Raw genomic sequence first — 19236 nt, 5'->3', positions numbered from 1 at the left:
TGTGGCTTGAAACTCAGTTAACTGGTATCTCTTTCAATATCAACTGATGGCAGTTGTATTATTTCAGCAGACCTGATGATCTCTTTAAAGGGATAGTTCAGTTCATTTTGGACATAAGACCTATTTTCCAAGTGAGCCGGTGTGTTCGAGACGTCTGGAGACGTTTTCAAGAAATTTCATTCAGTTCTTCTAGTTGCCGAGTTTGCTTATGCTATGGCTAGCGCAAGTCAATGGTTCTTAGCTAGACAGGCATTAAAAACACTCACTCACTATTATAGAACCGGTAACTTATAAGTGCTAGGTGATATCAGTCCGCCGCTGCCATAGCCTACTAGGAAGTATGACACGCTGCTGCTGCTGCTGAGACATAAATCCTTAAAAATGCAAGGTTGGTTTTAGCATAAGCATAAGCAAACTCGGCAACTAGAAGAACTGAATGAAATTTCTTGAAAACGTCTCCAGACGTCTCGAACACACCGGCTCACTTGGAAAATAGGTCTTATGACCAAAATTCTGAACTATCCCTTTAAAGTCACAGCGTTTTTATTAGGATACTTGGTTTTTAATTGGATTCACAGTGGACCACATCACTTCAGCTGTTCTCTCATCTGCCTTTCAATGTGTCTTCATTTTTGGTTGATTTTAAAACTTAATGGAAGGAGTCCTTCAATCTCACACTAACCAAAGGAATCTTGATTTCAAAAAACGTATTAAAAGAATGTCCGACAGTAGTCCCAGCCTTTCACAGGTTATGCACAAAGTATACAGCAAAACTTGTTCACAATACATTGCCCTCTTGTTATTGGCCCTTAGATAAACTATCACATACTTTGTCACATTGACAGCTTAATATCTGATCTTCCAATGCGCGTCTAAAACTTTGTTGAAGTATCTTGGATGTTGAAATTAACTGGTTCAAACATCGGAAATTATTTAAGTATAGGTTCATTTTTCAGCCGTGTCTGGTTCCAAAGCCATTTGAACCAGGGTTTAAGGTCTTGAATGGTTCCCAGAACCCAACACTGTGGGGTTTCGATAACAACTCTGTCAACAGCACTTCACACCAACATGGCTGGTGCACAGGAATGCCTGCTCTTTGACAAAATGTGTTCTTTAGGTTTCATTAACACAAGGTCATAAACATCGAGGAAACTCTTTGCCATCAAAGCTTGACCTGGGCAGGCAAATAAAGTAAAATGTGCAGCAGGACGACTGAAAGGGGACAGATGGTATTCTGTTTATTACAGATACATAATAGAGTGGTGCAATGATGATGTATTTTTGTAGGCCAAGTTAGATCAAACTGGTTCCCTTGACAAAAAAGCAACTCTTTTTTCATTGGATTTACACCTTTTGTTCAGCGGAAAAAAACAAAAATATATGCTGTTTCTTGGGACTCGGACATGCAAAAATGAAAATTAACTTCTGAAAAAAAAAACGCAAGACTAATGTTGTGATGGAGGAATGGCTAAAAGTCTCCATTACAGGCTGGGTAAACATTAGATTAGATATAATACTGATCAACACTGCTGAATGAAATGACTGCAAACACTATTCAAAGCACACTTCAAGATAACAACAGGCATGGCACACAAGAATATTCTGCCATCCCAAACGAGGCTATTTCACAGTTAAAAAAATAATCAATAAGTCAAGGACACTATAATACTGAGAAGTAATGGTGATTGTAACACTATGCCATAATAGCGCCAAAAGAGTGATCCTAAACAGTCTGACAAGGCCACATCTTAACATAACAGGGTATTGCATTTAATGTGTGATTTACAAATGGATTAATTAGAGTCTTGAATGGTAACTTGTGCTGAATAATAGACAAAAGAAACGTTTCAGAAATTCCAGTGTAGGATGCGGATGTGTCGTTAGCATTTTGAGCAACTTCACAACAGGCGAGCTTCTTCCAAATTAGTTGCAAATTGGCATTGATGTCTTTTTTTATTGCCAATTAACTGAATAAACAACATCACACATCAGCTGCAGCTTTGGAAGAACATGAAGCTTGCTGGCGTCCCTAAATTGTGGCAACACTTTGTCTCTTCCACCATAAAGGTTTACACAAATCATGAAACATGTGGGCCCAATTCCGCCAAACATTAATACATGGTTTGTTGGTAGTGTTGTTTGTCAGCAGGGTTACGGACAAACAACTGGCCCGATTTCCATGAAACTTTGTGGAAGTGTGCAGCATGGACCAAAGAAGAACCCATTACATTTTGGAGCAGATCTGAATCATGGGGAGGGAACAAACTGTATACAAGACGTGGATGTAGTCACAGTGATGTCACCCATTGGTTTGTGGACTGTCATTTTGCCTCCAGTTCAGCTGTCGCCATCTTGGTTTTCATCCACCATAAGTGACACGAGAGAGAGAAGCTAAGTAAAACCGTATGTCATACTTTCATCAACAGGAACCAGACTGTGAAAGGAATAAAGTTCTCAGATGAAAATACAGACAACTCCCAGACCTGCCAACGCCATGGTAGACCCGCCCTAAAGCCTATCCTGCTTTATCGTTTACTGTATTCTCAATGGACCCTAATTTACTAAATGAACACCATGCTATATTGAAGAAGACTAGCCATTGAGTCCATAAACTCATGTTTACAATGTTTACTGAGATAATAAATCAAGTGAGAAGTCAGTAAGAAAAGCTGAACATCAATTTATGGTTTGAAAAGTTCATGAGACAGTGATGCAGTCAAATAAACCCCCCCCCCCCCCCCCCCCCCCCCGACATTCACCGCCGCTATGTAAGTTTCACTTTCAGCTCATCACATGGATTCTTGCAGGTCGAGTCATTTCTTGTTGAAAAGTTGTATGTTGAAAGGTTATAATAAATGTCTCTGACATGACTATTGATCTGTGTGTGTGTGTGTGTGTGTGTGTGTGTGTGTGTGTGTGTGTGTGTGTGTGTGTGTGTGTGTGTGTGTGTGTGTGTGTGTGTGTGTGCGCGCGTGTGTGTCTCAGCCCCGCCCCTCGGTAAAACAGAGGGGCGGGGCTGAAACAGAGGAGAGATGCTGGATGAAGCGGTGTGCCAGTTAATTAAACACGGTAGAAACTCTCGACAACAGGTTTTTTTCTTTTCTTTCAGCTTAGGTGCGATGACAAACACTTATATAGTGAGAGAAAACATCGATTTTAAATTGTATCCAGATTTTGACAAATTCCACGGAATTGTGCGTTTTACGGTTGATTCCATTTTCATTGTCAGATTCCGCAATTCTGTCCGTGTTTTCCACATCATCAACTCATCGGACCCTACTTTAGATGTGGCAGGAAGGGACAAAGGCAAATGCAGAGCAAAAGTTGATTTTTAATCAAGATGAACTATACACATTTTTTCAGTACGTTGCAAACCCAAGAACACGTTTGATTTTAGAACTTTTTTTCCACTCCTCATCCAACAGAAGAGCTTGACATCTGCTTGAATCCATATTTGATCGCCTGATCGCCCCCCCCCCCCCCCCCCCCACAGGCAGATCAGCTGTTTTGCCCGACACACTTTGCCATGGGTGTGTTTGAGGCGGCAGCACCTGTTGCTGCTCGTCTCAGTGTGATCAAGGCCTTATGAGCTTAGCTTTTGTTTTATAGAGGTAATGGAGGTACTGATGAATTTGGAGGTTGCTGTTTGTAGATAAATGTACTGCATCATACTGCTGTTTTGAATACTTTCTCCACATAATTTATATCAATGAGGGTATGCTGCATTACAGAAACACCTATTTGTATAACGCAATATGTTTCAAACCATTTTTAAACAGATTTATACCATAACCGTCATGGATTAAGTAGGATTATTGCAGGGCTGTTTGTATTAGATTGGCAGCTGACTGTACATATACACAGTATCTATAATACCATGGCTTTTTATCAAGATTCCTACAGTCCCACATTCATGTTCACAAGCTACTGAAGTGCAGGGAAAAGCCCCCTCAATGGAGAGACTAGACTTTCACGAGGAAGGTAAATTCTGGAGAGTAAAGAAGCTAAAATATGATGCTGTCAGACACAGCTCAGGTTGTTCTCTAAGTTCTCTCCTCAGACAATTACCTTTAAAACCACAACACATTACTTAACTGTCTAATCCTTGTCTGTGTGATTAATACATTGTTGCCGGTGTCAGAAGAAGGGCATGTGTACTGTGGACAATAGGCATAATGTGAAAAAGCAGATGGTAATTTTTTTAATCTTCCACCTCTCACCAAATGTCAGCCACAATTTCTGAGGCTTCAAGTCAACAGACTACTGCAAATGAAAGGATAGCACACAAACACACAAAGGAAAAGAGTGTGACTATAGCTCAAACTTCAATGTTGGGGCGAGGCTGGTATCTCAGGCATGTTAGACATGGATGGTGACATTATGCAGTAACTTTCTATAGGTCACATGAGCTCACTGGAAAGCAATTTAGTGTATGTGTCAATTTAAATATCTGTGGTAAGCCGATCACACCATTTGCTAAACACAGACTGCAATAACTCACCCACTTCACACATGGGTTCAGCTTCTTTATGTGGCTGCATAGTACTCAGACTCATCATTCTATAGTGATTCTGGTGATTCTGGGTACTACGCAGTCGAATAAAGAAGCTTTACAAAATCTGAGAAAATAACCCTGATGATCTCATAGTGATCAATAAACCTTGGCCAAGATATCTGTGCCTCCTGTGCATTTTGTGCTTTTCGTTGTGAATCCCACTCCAATTTCATAGAAATGAAATATTAAATAGTCCTACTAGTAATGTTTTTCCGTTTTTCACATCAAGAACATGGTGTGCGAACATCTGCTCCAGTCGCAAAAACTTGTGAGCTGTGTGAATGTGTAAGTTAATAGTTGTATAATATGACTGTCCCATCATAAGAGCACTACTAGATCTGATTGATTAAATGAATGTCATAAGTGTGCTGATAGCTCAGTGGAGTTACCGCCCCATTGAAAAAGTGGGTGGTATATTGCGGCTCCTCCATAAATTATTGCACATACACTTGCATATTTATGCACATTTTTATGGTTTTATGGACGATTTATGGTCTCTAAATGACAAGGAATTAGAATGTTTCTTCAGTAAATTTCTTAATTTTGATTCATCAACCACATGATTAGACACCATTTGATGGAAAGCTCTAAAATTGTAAAATATAGAAAAAATTAAAACAGAAAACACAGAATTTAGAAAAATGTAAACGGAAAACACGGAATTTGGGAAAAAATTAAACAAAATCTGGAAAAAATTAAAACGTATTTCATAGGGCCCTATCTTTGTGACTTTAGGTTGATACTACAGTGTAAAATATTGCCACCCAATCACAAGATCCCAAGCCCATACGAGTCGACCTTTGCATTATGCCTATTATTGTTTATACTTTAAAGAGACGAGAACGCCTGCCTTCTCGTACCCGAGTACTCATGAACCGTACTTGAGAGCACCTTTTAAAGTGGACCCGAGTGTGGTACACATTGTTCACACTAATCAAACTTCCATCTCTCTACTACCAAAATGAAAAAAACAACCTGTGCGTGTAGCCAGTGTCTAACTGATCTTGTTTTCAGGTAAATCTTGTTCCATCTTTGTTCACCTGGTGTATGAGTCTAATCCTCTGTAAAGCCATAATAAAAACAGCCTGAAGCACACAGGCAGGCAGAGCATGAACATGACGTACAAAGAGGGAGCATAAGGTAGAAGTGTTAATATTGTAATGTACTGTAATATTGATGGTGCGTCATAAATCATCAGGCTGTGCTTCCCAACCCATAAAACGCTACGCTGACACACTGAAATGTGCCAGTTGAGTTTGTTTCTGATGACAATGCTCCACTAAGAGATGAAGAGATGTGAAAAACCAATATAACTTCATGTGAGGGTGGACAGACAGACATGAGATATACCGGGGGCAATGTGGCTGTGAGGAATTCCCCTCCTGCTGAAAAGCCATCCATCACCCATTTTGCCAAGCAAAGAAGTGGTGGATTTCATCTCTCCTAGCTATTCTTCTGTCCTCCCCTTTATCTGGATGATTTTTAATCTCCCTCCACCTTGCCGAAGCTCTCCTTCTCTCTCCAACACAATTTGAAAAGATAAAGCTTTCTGCTGATTGGTGTTGCTGACGACCACACAGTTTCTCCTGCCCTTTTATCTGTCTTCAACAGCTATCTCGCCCACTCTACCCGTCTCACTTCTCATCTACATTGGAGAAGTTTACTGCAGCTTCACAACAAAAGCAAACTGCTTTGAACGCGACTGGCACATCGACCCGGACTCTGCTATATGATGTATGTGTCAAAGAAAGAAGAAAACATTTCAGCTGAATAGGAACAAACAGGCCAGTATATCAGACAGATAAATCACTTGAATTTAGCTTCATGCACAAAGCAACAAAGGTTTTACAGTTGAAAAATAAACTTATCACCACTCAAAAATATCACAAATAATTGAATGCTACAGCCAAGACCTTAATTTAAAAATACATTTCATATACATTACAAATAGTGTTGAATAGATGAAAGGCTGGAGTAGACAGATCTGCTGTCTGACTAATCACAAAAATATCAGTGTGCGAACATAAGCAGTCAGCAAAACACTCAATGCAGTCAAACAGCTAACAATTGTGAGAGCAGCATGACACAGTAGTAAAACACAATGGTTTGCATATGATTCCACTACAACAGAATGACAAAACCAGTGACTGTGCAAAGTCTAGACAAAGCTGATCTGATCACGTATGCTCAGACTGATGTAACTGCAAGCATCCAAGACATGGCTGTTGGGACTTTTATATTATCTCCCCCAGGAGATTCATCTGATCTCTCGCATGTGGGCTCACGCTGTTAATAATTAACCGTTTTTAAAAAAGCTCACAAGCTCAAAAGGAGCGGCGTGTCACTTGAGGCCCTGATAGCACCATTAGAAACACTCTGTCTGTCAAGCCATTGTTACAATGCCGCAAAACCTGCATTGTGTTTTACTAGCTGCTGTAGAAAGTGGTTTACCCTCTTCTCTGGGTGTTTTTAATGTGCCAACACCTGTTAGGATGTGTCGCAGTGTGATCAGCCCCTAAGGGAGAATAGCTGGTCCACCTTAAAGGTCAGCCCACCTTAATTGAGTCTTAGTAGTCGCTACATTTGGGGTAGAGATGCACCGATCCAGTTTTCTTCCGATCCAATCCGATACCGATACCTGGGCTGAGCATATCGGCCGATACCCAATACCCAATACCGATCCGATACTACTGTTGAATGAATGAACCGTATACCTTGTCATGTGACATTGCCACAGATATAAATGTACTTAATATTATTTATTAACAAATAACAAAGTGTACATTAGCAGCAACAAGAAATAAATAACACTTGTAACCATGTAAAGTGCACTGCAAACAGATATTTTAAAATGTAATATAAAATGTAGCAGCTGCCTGAAACCCAACAAACAATGGCTTAATTAACTGACGCTTGCTCCATGTTGCTCTGTGTTTGCTCGTCACTAGCTGCTGTGCGTGTTGTGCGTGATGACGTAACCAGCGCTGCAAACCTAGAATTGAAGTGACTAGATCGCTGTAACTGTATTGCTGTGTATGATATTAATAAAAATGAAATGACTGGATCGGAATGCTGGATCGGCCTCATTCATCCGATATATATATATATATATATATATATAGCTAATTAGTCAATATTGGAGCCATTATCCGATCCGGGTAATACACTTTGAGCCAGGCAGACACGGCTGCTGCGGAGGAGACTTACTGGGAAAGTGGCTGCATGTGTCCCTGACAATGCAGGCAACATTGTGGCTGCTAACTCTCCCGTCAGGTGACCTGGGGACCAGTTGCCTGTTTTGCGCAAAAACTGCAGCTGGTGGTAAATGATTGATTTAACCAGTGTGTGCATCGGTTATTGTTGCAGCCACGCGGCTCGTTAGGGACTCCAACCACAGCACCCCCGCATGCAAGGCACTAATCCAGTCAGTTAATGGTTAATGATCGGTTAACTATGAAGTGAAATTTGTGTTAAAATCTGAACACTGATTTGAGCCTAATTTTGGGTACTCACGAATGCACACAATGTACAAACAAATACCAAGAATTTCACAAATATTTCCAGACTTCTGTATACACAGGAAGCTTTTCGTAGGGAAACACGATTAGATGTGATAAGATGAAGTCAAAAATATCTACGTAAAATATGAATATTTATTCAGATTCTTATTTGTGCATTTGTTCAAATAGTTTAGTATTTGTGTGTAAATTTTAACGCACATTTATGAGTGCCCAAAATTGCACACAAATCGTACGCATTTATAAATCTTATCTTTTTGTTTCTGTGACTGTGCATCTCTGTGTCTGTCCACGGCTAATATCGCATTCTGCTGTAGCAAAACTGCATGATATTTTGGGTGGCCAATTATGGCTGCAAGCTCAAGGAAATCCCGTGGTTGCGGTGACTCACACTTTCTCTGAACATCTTTTATTGCCCGTTTTATACCACCGTTGACTGCCTGCCGACTCCTCACTCGCTACTCTTAACTGGCCCCCAGCCGGTTGGCGCCACTACTGATAAAACAGCAGAGTCACCTCTGTGGCCACAAGGGTAAAATAGTTTGCCACACTTTTATTCATGTTTTGTTTTGGACGGTGTGGTTGGCCAACCGCTAACAGAATTACTAGTACACACTAGGGATGAAACAATACAGTTAGCCCACAGTTAAATACGTACCTTCTTGAGTTACGGCTTCGGTTCTGTTTCGGTACACATTTTGTGCACAAGGAGAAAAAAATTGCTATTTATATATTAAAAATATATTTAATTATTTTCCTTATAAGCTACGTTTTTTTTTTACATTCACACACATTCAAGTGTATTGTATAATAAAATACATAAATATGAAGAAAAAAAATGTAACACTTTAAAAAATGCAATAGTGCTTCTAAGCCTTGATGACTGGTAAAGGATAAAAGGGTGTAAAACAATTTTAAAGGTAAATGTACAAATTTGAAATATGTACATATTTAAAACAGTTTTAAATAAATATTCCTGTAAACATAAAGTCACCTTTTTAAATAAAAAGATCTGTACTTCAGTAGCCTATTTGACTTTCAATCAAGGGACAGTTTTGGAGTACTGTGTTCTTCAGCTCCACTCCGACATATAGCGGACCGTCACAGTGAGATAACTGTTGCCCGAGAGGTCCAACTATCCGGGTCAGTGCTCGGCTCTGTGCTTTAGCCAGTTCCACGTCAATGCCTTTCTGTTGTTTTATAGAAGTCAGGAATTACGTTAGTGCTGAAAAGTGTAGCAGGGATCGAGCGTTTTGATTAGGTGACGGAAGCCTGAACTACGGAAAAGGGCTGCAAATCTTTAGCAAGAAACGTCCCACTGCACTTGTTCTGTTCTTGTGTTTTCTGCACCGGTAGAATCGGCTTGTTGGAAGGTATCAGAAAGAGTTACCTGCTCAGCCATCCTGCTTTCAGGACGTTGGATATTTACTAGGCAGGGAGGCGTTTCCCCATCACAGCATGTGTTCACGTGCTGTGTTCAAGTTCTCCTCTAAAGCTCTGACATTGCCAATTCAGAGAGAAATACAAGGATGGAAACATGAAATTATGCAAAATTTTCTTGCAAAAAAATACCTCAATTCACAAGTGCATATTGAACCGTGCATGGCGTACCGTACGGTTCAATATTATATTGAGAACCGTTGCATCCCTAGTACACACAGTGCTGTAACTCACCACCACTCAAGATGCTGTAGGCAGCAGGTAGCTTGTTGAATTAGATTCAGGTTTTTTGGCAAGGTTATACAATTCATCTAATAAGACGGCGACGTACCACACAGGGTTGTATTGATTCAATCAAACATTACATCCATGGTTGTTACAGTGCAACTTTCTAGTTTAACATTTTTTTGCACATGCAGCATTTAGAACAGGAATGCTTGTCTAAGGCTAACACCAGTTAATTTAATAATTATCCCGGGACAGTGATTGTCCTATTTATTGTGTCGTAGCTGATTTGTAGTCAGCTTGCTTCTTTGGCTGCTCTGACATTTATATTTCCATCCATCCTGTGCAGTGATCCTTTGTGCAACTTCTCTTTGAAACCTCAGTCATGAGTATGCTTGTTAACAAACCCCCAAGACAGTAACTGCTTCCTGAGAGTCAAATTAAGCCAGAGGTGAGTAACACCCCTCCCCCCGGATATGGCCTCAAGGCCCCCAGTTCTCCAGCCTGACAGAAGAAGAGCCATGTCAGGAGCTCCTGCTGGGATCTCTGCTCGTGAATCAGTATGTGCTGAGCAGTGTTTGTTTGATGGCTTGTAAAGCAGGGACGGGCTTTCAGCAGAGTCCTAGCATAGCTGTGGTTAAAAGCGATGAAACAGCTGCGTGGTTTGTCGTTAAATAGGTGAATCCCACGTATCAAAGTCCGACAACAAAATGTGTGGTTAATGTGTTATACAGAACTTGAGATCTTTTGTGTGTGTGTGTCGGTAAAGAGATGCAGCTGCAACAGCAGCGAGGAAAGTGTGAAAGGATAGGCCCGCTATCTTAACCACTGCATCATAAAGCTCTTGTAAATACCCTGCACACTTGAAGCTTCTGACAAAAAAAAGCTCCAGCTCGTCTTACACTTTATGTCAAAAATAAATGTCAAGAGACACATATGCTACTGCACACACACACACACACACACACACACACACACACACACACACACACACACACACAGCCATATCTTTAAAGATAAAATCTACAATAACTGTGATAAGGCTCCTTGTAAACTCTGCACAGTGAAAGTCTTTTCCGTATCCAAGCGCAGAATGTACTTCCTTTTTCTCTTCGTAAAGTTGGGTCAGGTTTAAACAAGCCAAAAAAGTGACAGAACTCATCACTTGGAAGAGCCATATTATATTTCAAAGGATTTTTTAATCAATAGGCCCGCATGACAATATAAGACTCTTTGGTTTGTAATGTTTAACAGAGGTCAGACAAGTCAACAGCTGCTCTCTGCTACTCTGGGCTCACTTCCACCTCCTGGCCCGGTTTCAAAAGGTGTCAACCGACCACCACCACCACCACGCAGCTACACTAATATGTGTCCACATTCATGCAGAGTAGTGTTGTGTCGAGATACACGTACCTGTTCAAACTCGGCCACTTGATACTGCAAGTCCAATGAACCTGGAGGAGGACACCGAGTCGAAAGGTGGAGATGTTTGACGCACGATGAGAGAGAGAGGGGGAGAGAGAGGGAGAGAGAGAGAGGGGGAGAGACTCTTTCCAGCGCAGTCACTAATTACTTAGCTAAAAAGAGCTAAAAGAGGCGAACTTGTAGCCTGAACACCTGAGTTAGCCGCGGAGGCGACGCTCGCGACAGAATGCGACGCATACGACGTGAACACCGGACGTTACGTTACGTTACGTTACGTTACGTTACGGTATGTTACGATACGTTCGTCGAACGAACTTTAGCTGGCGTGTAAAAGTTTGTTTCCAAGGTCGCGATAGAAAAACGCTGCCCGGGCGAGCCGCTCTCACACCGCCTCCCTTCGTGTCTGAACCCGTCTGTGAGGAGGAATAGAGTCGGTCTGTCCGCCGGTTACCTGACTCCAGACCAGCCCTCCACGCAGCAGCAGCCTCATGTTTCCTGTTGTCGTCGCGCTGCAGCGACACAAACAGCTTCTGCTCCACCAGTAGCAGGTTGAGATGCTTTCTGCCATGCGTTTCTTCTTTGGTTGAGCAGTCAATTTAAGTGTCATACACGATTATTCTATTACCACAGTCATCGTTTAATCAGTAATATCATTGTTTTTATTGTTGCTACTCAACCATAGAAATCCATATCACAGTATGGTCTGTTTCTTGCAGCTTCTCAAGGCCATTTCATGTCATCAGAAGCGCTTTTGAATTGAACTATGTGTCTCATGAATAAAAGTCCAACCAGAATATGTGCAAAACTATTACATGCGATGAAAAACGCTTCTCCGCATGAAAGCTGTGCCTCAATAGTGTACAAATCCTTTCATTCCACATCCTGCTTTTCAACATGAAAAGGGAACTCGGGTGTAAAACGACTGGCTTGCTTTCCTGATATTACAAAGGGTCTTTTTTTTGGGGGGGGGGGGGGGGGTCGCTCTCATGTGTGTGTTTCGAGGTCGACCACCATCCATTTATTTCCATGGAAAAGAAAATGTAAATATTCTAAAAGCTAAAACACAACACTTTACAGGATAAGAACAGGATATTAGTTATTGGTTGTATGTATATTGGTGTATATGAGTGAAAATACAGAGGTTATAGAGAGGTGAAGTCCCTCCCCCTCCACTGTCCCCGGTGGGACCTCATTCCAGACACATGGCAGTCATGGGCAACATAATTATTTTTTGAGATATTTTTGGGATTTGTGACTGACTTACACATATGATGTTCGTCAATAAAAAAGATAAGATAATAAGATAAATAAAAGATAATAAGATAAGGTAATACAATTGACAAACATCTGTAATTCATGGAACAATTCAAACTGGATAAAAAAGGGATTTGTCTCTCGCCATTGACTACCGTAGATATTTTTTTCCAAAATCAGTGCCCTGTGCCTCTCAATGAACTAACAAATGATCAATTAATTATGCTGCAAAAAGTGACTTCTTTTGATAATTATTTCCCCCTTTGTGATACAGGGTCTCTGTGGGAATCCATTGTGAATCCAAATTGGCTGCTGCCGCCGTCCTCTGTGAAGGAGCTCCAAACCTTTCAAGCTAATGGTGTGTGTCGTATTCTTCAGGTAGGTTTTTTTTTAAGATCAGTCAAACTTAAATACACTACACACTGCACATCCCTCTGGGCCTGCTGAGGTGTAGGATGTCATTTCCAGCTGTTTTTGTTTTAATATGTTTTATACTATATTGTGTTCCTTGTATTTTTTTTGCAATATTAAAACGAATGTATTGGGAGTATATTTAGCATGCAGCCATACTTGGCTTTATGCTGTTCACACAAGAAGAAAACCCATTTCCTTGAAGTGTCCTGTATTACATCATGTCAGAAAATAATACTGTTGACCCATGTGTGGGAAAGATAAGAAGTTGTTCTTGATGAATGACAGCAAGGTTAGACCAAAGTCACCATTCAGCTACTCCCCAGCTTCACGATCAACCTATTTTTATGTCTATTGTATTAAATCTCACTCTTGCTTAATTTATATGACAATATAATTCAGGCTCATTTTATCCCAATTAATTGCTTTTTTAATTTGCCCAAATCCACGGCGTGGACCCCTGATGTACTATCATACTTTAGAGATGGTCAGTGTTTTAGTCACATGAATTACAGCTTAGCTGACCTGTGCTATATCTTCTTTATAATCCCATTTTGCTAAAAATCTGATTAATTCTTTATGGCTGAAATTCAGCACGGCAATTTGAAGCAAGCATGTCCTTGGCTGTGATCCACAGTGATGGTGTATGAAATGAGCACATCCTCTGCCTCGGCCTACTTCCGATTCCCCAAGACAAGAGGGAGTCTTCACATGAACAGCCAGATAACGTGAGCACACAGGCTCATATCACACAGCTGCCCCTTTACATTATGGCTAAACAGTCTGGGGGGACGGAGGGGGGGCGGAGGCTGGATATTTGTCAGTATAGCAAGCTTTCGTTCACAATACTGCATGCATGTGCTTTTGTACCTGTGTGTTCATGCATACCAGTACCAGCACCTTCTAAAGAACCTCTCTTTGTTTGCTTCTGTGTGCTTTTGTTGCATGAAAAGACCACCATTTGTGTCCATGCGTTTGTGTTCGTGTGCCTACAATACAAATGTTTTTTTTTTTTTAATGGGGGGGGGGGGGGGGGGGGGCAGTTTCTTCGAAAGTAGTATTTCACAAATCACAACTCTTATCTCCAAAAAGCATTCTTCTGAAGCAAATGGTTCTGTGTAGAACCTCGGCCCTCAGCTAAAACACTTGGTTACCGTTAGGGAAAGATCGTGTTGTTCATTGTTTCAGGAGACGGACTCAGGTCTGCTGTATGAAAGTCGTGTATGCTGTACATGACACCTTACTACACAAAGGGCACAATAGCTACTGCATTGGATGTAGGGAGTGTGTGTGTGTTTGCAAGTATTTGCAGGCTACACATGCCCACCTCTGTGTGCTTACTGAGTCCTACAGGGTCTTACCTTCTTCATTTCGCCCTTGAGTTTGACAACTCCTCTCCCTCATTACATCTTTATTATGTATGTTGCTACCAGAAGCATTTCATATAATAATAATTAAATCATAATAAATAAAGATAATTTTGAGACCATGCAGGCATATGTAAAAGTTATCATCACCATCATGGAAGCGATGCTGATTGAAAACCACACACCTGCAGAGTGTGAATAGGAGTGTTAAAAGGATGGGGTGGATAATGTAGATGCCCGTTGGGAGGCTGTAAAAGACAGATATTAATGTAGTCACTGAAATACACTGCGGTTGTTTCTTTGTCCTTGCGGCAGCCAGGTGCTACTGTTACATAAAGCAACCTTGTATCTGTGGAAAATGTCCACCTTGCGGGAGCTTTTAAAGGTTGTGCCACTTATGACTTCACTTTATGGAGGATCAATGTAGTGGACACTTAAAGGACCATACCAGTGTTACTACAGCTCGACAACACTAATCACCTAGTTTACATAAACCTCCGTCATGTTTACCAAAATTGATTTATTTTTGTTTGTTTACATTATGTCCATATTCAATAAAAGATACAATGTATCTGAAAATGTTTGTCAGTGTTAGTTAAAGCTCACCTCATCGTTAAAATCCTCTAGCTCAAATTTCCGACTCCAAATTCAGTTCTTGTGAGAAACTATTTTTCCAAGCGTAATAACATTCAGTCTTGGCTCTGTAGTGATTGACAGCTCAGAGGGCGGAACCAAATTATAAAGGTCATCGATTGGCTAAAAGTTACAGGCTAATGTGAATTTCAGGCTCATGCTGACTTCTGCCAGTACGCCTTCCTCATATTCATATTCATACTGGGAGTATTGGGAAGTTGTTATCTGACCAGTATACATGAATTGCATTTCGTTGAGCGGTATATCTTACCAGCTTGTTTATCTCACCGCTTCCTGGTCCAATCAGAGCCAGTGAACTTTTATGGGGCTAGAACAGTCTCATAATTCATAAATGCACACAGAAATTCATAAATGCACAAAAAAGATTTACAAATGTATTTGGGGATTTGTATATACATGTGACTCAAAACACAAATACATTTTCAATGCACACACAAATATGTTTCATTTCATATGTAAGTAAAAAATATTCACATATAAAAAACAAGATTCATAAACATATTTCCAATGCACACACAAATCTAAAAAAAAATCACAAATACATGAATGTTAAAGTATTTGCAATCTTCATCAAATACGCATTTGGGGCTTGTTACATTCATATATGAACTGTTGGACCTGTATTTACAAAGTGCTTTTAATTTGTAAACCTCCCTGCATTTGTGTGTGAAGCTTTTGAGACTCCCCTGACGTGACTCTGATCCACAAATGCGTTTTTTCTAAGAGGAGGTTGTCTGTAGCCAATCAGATGTCTCCCTCCTTTACAGCCAATCACGTGAGTGTCTCCCCTCCTCCAGACGGCGGAGACGAAAGATGGCCTCTGGCAGTTCAAATGTAAGTAAAAAGTACTAATTTCTTGTGAATCTTTTACATAAGTCATATTCCAGAATTATGAATGACTGTTTAGCATGAATCGTGACGCTAAATCAGGTCTGAAACCTGTTTTCAGTGACAGAAAGTAAATGCATTCAGCTGTATTTTTGTGTGTGCATTGAAAATGTATTTGTGTTTTGAGTCACATGTATATACAAATCCCCAAATACATTTGTAAATCTTTTTTGTGCATTTATGAATTTCTGTGTGCATTTATGAATTATGAGACTCCATAAACTTTTGGCCAATGGGATTCAGGCAAGGGAACATGTTAAGATCGCCGTATGCTGAAAGGAAACTCTCTTGAACCTGATATTACCAACTAGCTTCACTTACGTAAACTGGAAGCAGCCGGACATTAACAACAACTGAACCCAGAACCTGCTTCTAGCTTTGACGAGACGAGATTTGATATCAATGCGCAGTTTTAATGGCTTTTATTAGAGTAATAGAGTAATTTTAGATAAAATAAACAATGCAGTGATTTTTACAAGTTTGAATATTATTAAACCTAGAGACTTAACAGTCTTGTAGAGTGTTTTTACACACTGTTGCAACATGAATATGCTTGTTTATTTATTTATTTCATGCCTTTTTCTTACTTTATTTTTCTCTTCGATGTAAAGCACATTCCCTGTCATGAAATACATAAAGCTGCTTTGCCTTTTAGGGTTTATTCAAGTAGCCATAGTAACGATGACAATGAGAAGAGGAAGAAATGGCAGCGCTTTAACTTGCTGATCCTGCCTCATAAGTTTTCAGCTTTTGATCACAATGTCAGTGATAAAAAATCATTAATGGAGTCATGTTATTTTTGCTCCTCAAGCTTATTTTACTTGAAGTCCTCTTTGTCACCAACTTCTGAATTTGAAGGGTTTTTTTTAACCTCAGACAGCATTGAGTGAAGCTAGTTATATTAGGTGTGTCGCTGCAATCTTGTGAGAGGGGTGTCATTCAGCAATGGGTGTTCAATGCTTTGCGAACAAGGCCATTTTTAAGTGGCACTTGTTTTCGACATTGTATGTGCACTTTTATGTGCATTTCGTTCGTCATTTCACTCTATGAAAGCAGTGTGTTGCCATGGGAACAATGACATCCGTGACATCACATGATTTTATCCAAGATTCAATCAGTGGGGGTAAAAAAAAAAAGCTTTCCTGTGAGTGGAATGATTTGTTTGAGTGAAGCAAGACGACAGGCAGCTTTCATGAGGCTGTGAAGTGGAAATTTGTATTCGCCAGAGGGATTCCATACCTTTTCCTTGACCCCCTATTCTCCTGAGAGAAAGTAAAATATGAATGTGTTCTGGTGTTTGTCACACCACATAATATGTGTTTTTATCCAATCCAATCCACTTTATTTATAGAGCACATTTAAAAACAACAAAGTTGACCAAAGTGCTGTACAAGTCAAACAATAAATCATCCAGAGATCAAAAGCACACATACACAGTATCCACCAGTATATAAAATAAGGTTTCAATGGTAGCCCCCAGCCTTTCAGAGCAGTATTCCACCTTTAGTGGAACGCTGGTCCACTGAAGGACTTTCATTTTAGATTCACTGTTAGCATGTAAGTAGGCAACAATTATTAGAACAATATGAACATTCAGGCTCCCTCATATGGTTCAAAGGTGTACTGCAGATATAAATCTTAAATAAAAAACTATGGGAGAAATTCCGAAATGTATTTAGCGATCGAAGTAAAATCACCTGTGACCCACTGTTCTATTCTGTGGTAAGTCAGTGATGTAACTGGCAATTGAGCAGCAGAACCAACAATGCTATCTGCTCAAGTTTTACTGTAGTGTTATACAAAGCAAATTGTGTTGCTCACGCAAGTTTGACCGCAGGATAATTTGTGTTTATTTGTATCACATGCACTAGACCCGTTGTACTAGACATGTTGGAAACCAAACACCGTCTTTTCTGAATTCATAGTGAAATTCACTGTGCTGTATTCACTGTGAATAGCAAGACACTTCGGCTGGTTTACTACAGCGGTATGAACACAAAATAAATAATTTTCATGTGATTTAATTGCAATAAATGGTTAAAAAATGTGTAAAAACTCAGTCATGGTATGTTAGGTCTGTCCACAAGCAAACAACTTTTGGAGCAACTCCATTCAGAAAACAGCTTGTTTTCTGAATGGAGTTTGGATCGATCAGAGCTAGGCTATGCTAACACTGTAGTTGCTCCATCAACACATAAAATAATGTCATCCAGTGAACTTGTTGTTTGTAACACAGTCTCTGGTTTATACATATAGTTTGGTTCCGTCTCTCTTCTAATGTGAGGTTCTATCGTAGAGCTCTGGGAGACCAAAGACCGCTACAATATTTTTATCTCCATTTATGATTCAGTGACGACAGGAGGAGAATCCCAAAGCTGGCTTTCACATGAATAAGCAAATGAAGAAATGTCGCCTATTCACCTAATTCGTCATTTGTGCGTTACCAGCCTGAATTTGCATCTATTCGCGTCTTCCAGGATAGTTGAAACCAATTATCTAACCCACTCACCCCAATCACTGTGAATATGGACCAGGATTTTTGCGGGTTTGGGATATACCCCCTCCATTAATGTTCCAGGTGAAACCCTTGGATCGTGTAAGCGTCTTGGTAGAACACCCTGGTTGGGTCCTATATAAAAACCTTGGTATATGACATGGTTCTTGGTAGAACCCCCTGGTTGCGTCCTATATTAAAACATTGGTATATGACATGGTTCTTGGTAGAACCCCCTGGTTGGGTCCTATATTAAAACCTTGGTATATGACATGGTTCTTGGTAGAACCCCCTGGTTGGGTCCTATATTAAAACCTTGGTATATGACATGGTTCTTGGTAGAAACCTCTGGTTGGGTCCTATATTAAAACCTTGGTATATGACATGGTTCTTGGTAGAACCCCCTGGTTGGGTCCTATATTAAAACCTTGGTATATGACATGGTTCTTGGTAGAACCCCCTGGTTGCGTCCTATATTAAAACCTTGGTATATGACATGGTTCTTGGTAGAACCCCCTGGTTGGGTCCTATATTAAAACCTTGGTATATGACATGGTTCTTGGTAGAACCCCCTGGTTGGGTCCTATATTAAAACCTTGGTATATGACATGGTTCTTGGTAGAAACCTCTGGGGAGGTTTCTTGTTTGCATCCTTATTAAAAGGAATGGTTCTAGTTAGAACCTCCAGAGAGATTCCACTATCACTATCACTGTCAATGGATCATTACTAAAGTGTCTCCCATTTTAGCCACTGTGTTGCCTCAGACTCTGACATACAGTCTCTCTCTCTCTCTCTCTCTCTCTCTCTCTCTCTCTCTCTCTCTCTCTCTCTCTCTCTCTCTCCCTCCACAAACACACACACTGGCTCTTTTCTGCTTCCCATCTCCTCTCCAGCTGTCTAATTCTCTTATTCCCTCTTCCCACTCTCTGTTTTCTCCTCCTCCTGTTTGCCTCTCCTCTCTCTCTCCTTCTCTCACACACAAGCGTGCAGATCCACGCACGCAC

General features: G+C 40.4%; 1 protein-coding gene across 2 annotated transcripts in view; it reads right to left on the bottom strand.

Moving 5' to 3' along the window:
* palm3 (paralemmin 3) overlaps window positions 1–11654 on the bottom strand; it is a 37413-nt gene extending 25759 nt beyond the window's left edge. Inside the window, exon 1 of one of the 2 annotated variants that reach the window (XM_084005214.1) lies at window positions 11152–11654. The gene's annotated coding sequence lies outside the window, so the exon portion shown is untranslated. The remainder of the gene's footprint in view (window positions 1–11151) is intronic. The other variant, XM_084005213.1, reaches the window with a different exon arrangement.
* Window positions 11655–19236: the final 7582 nt, after the last annotated feature.

This window comes from Eutrigla gurnardus, assembly GCF_963514095.1.
Source record: "Eutrigla gurnardus genome assembly, chromosome: 3".
Taxonomy (NCBI): Eukaryota; Metazoa; Chordata; class Actinopteri; order Perciformes; family Triglidae; genus Eutrigla; species Eutrigla gurnardus.
Note: the sequence above shows the minus strand (reverse complement) of the source record. Positions and strands in the feature narration are given on the sequence as shown.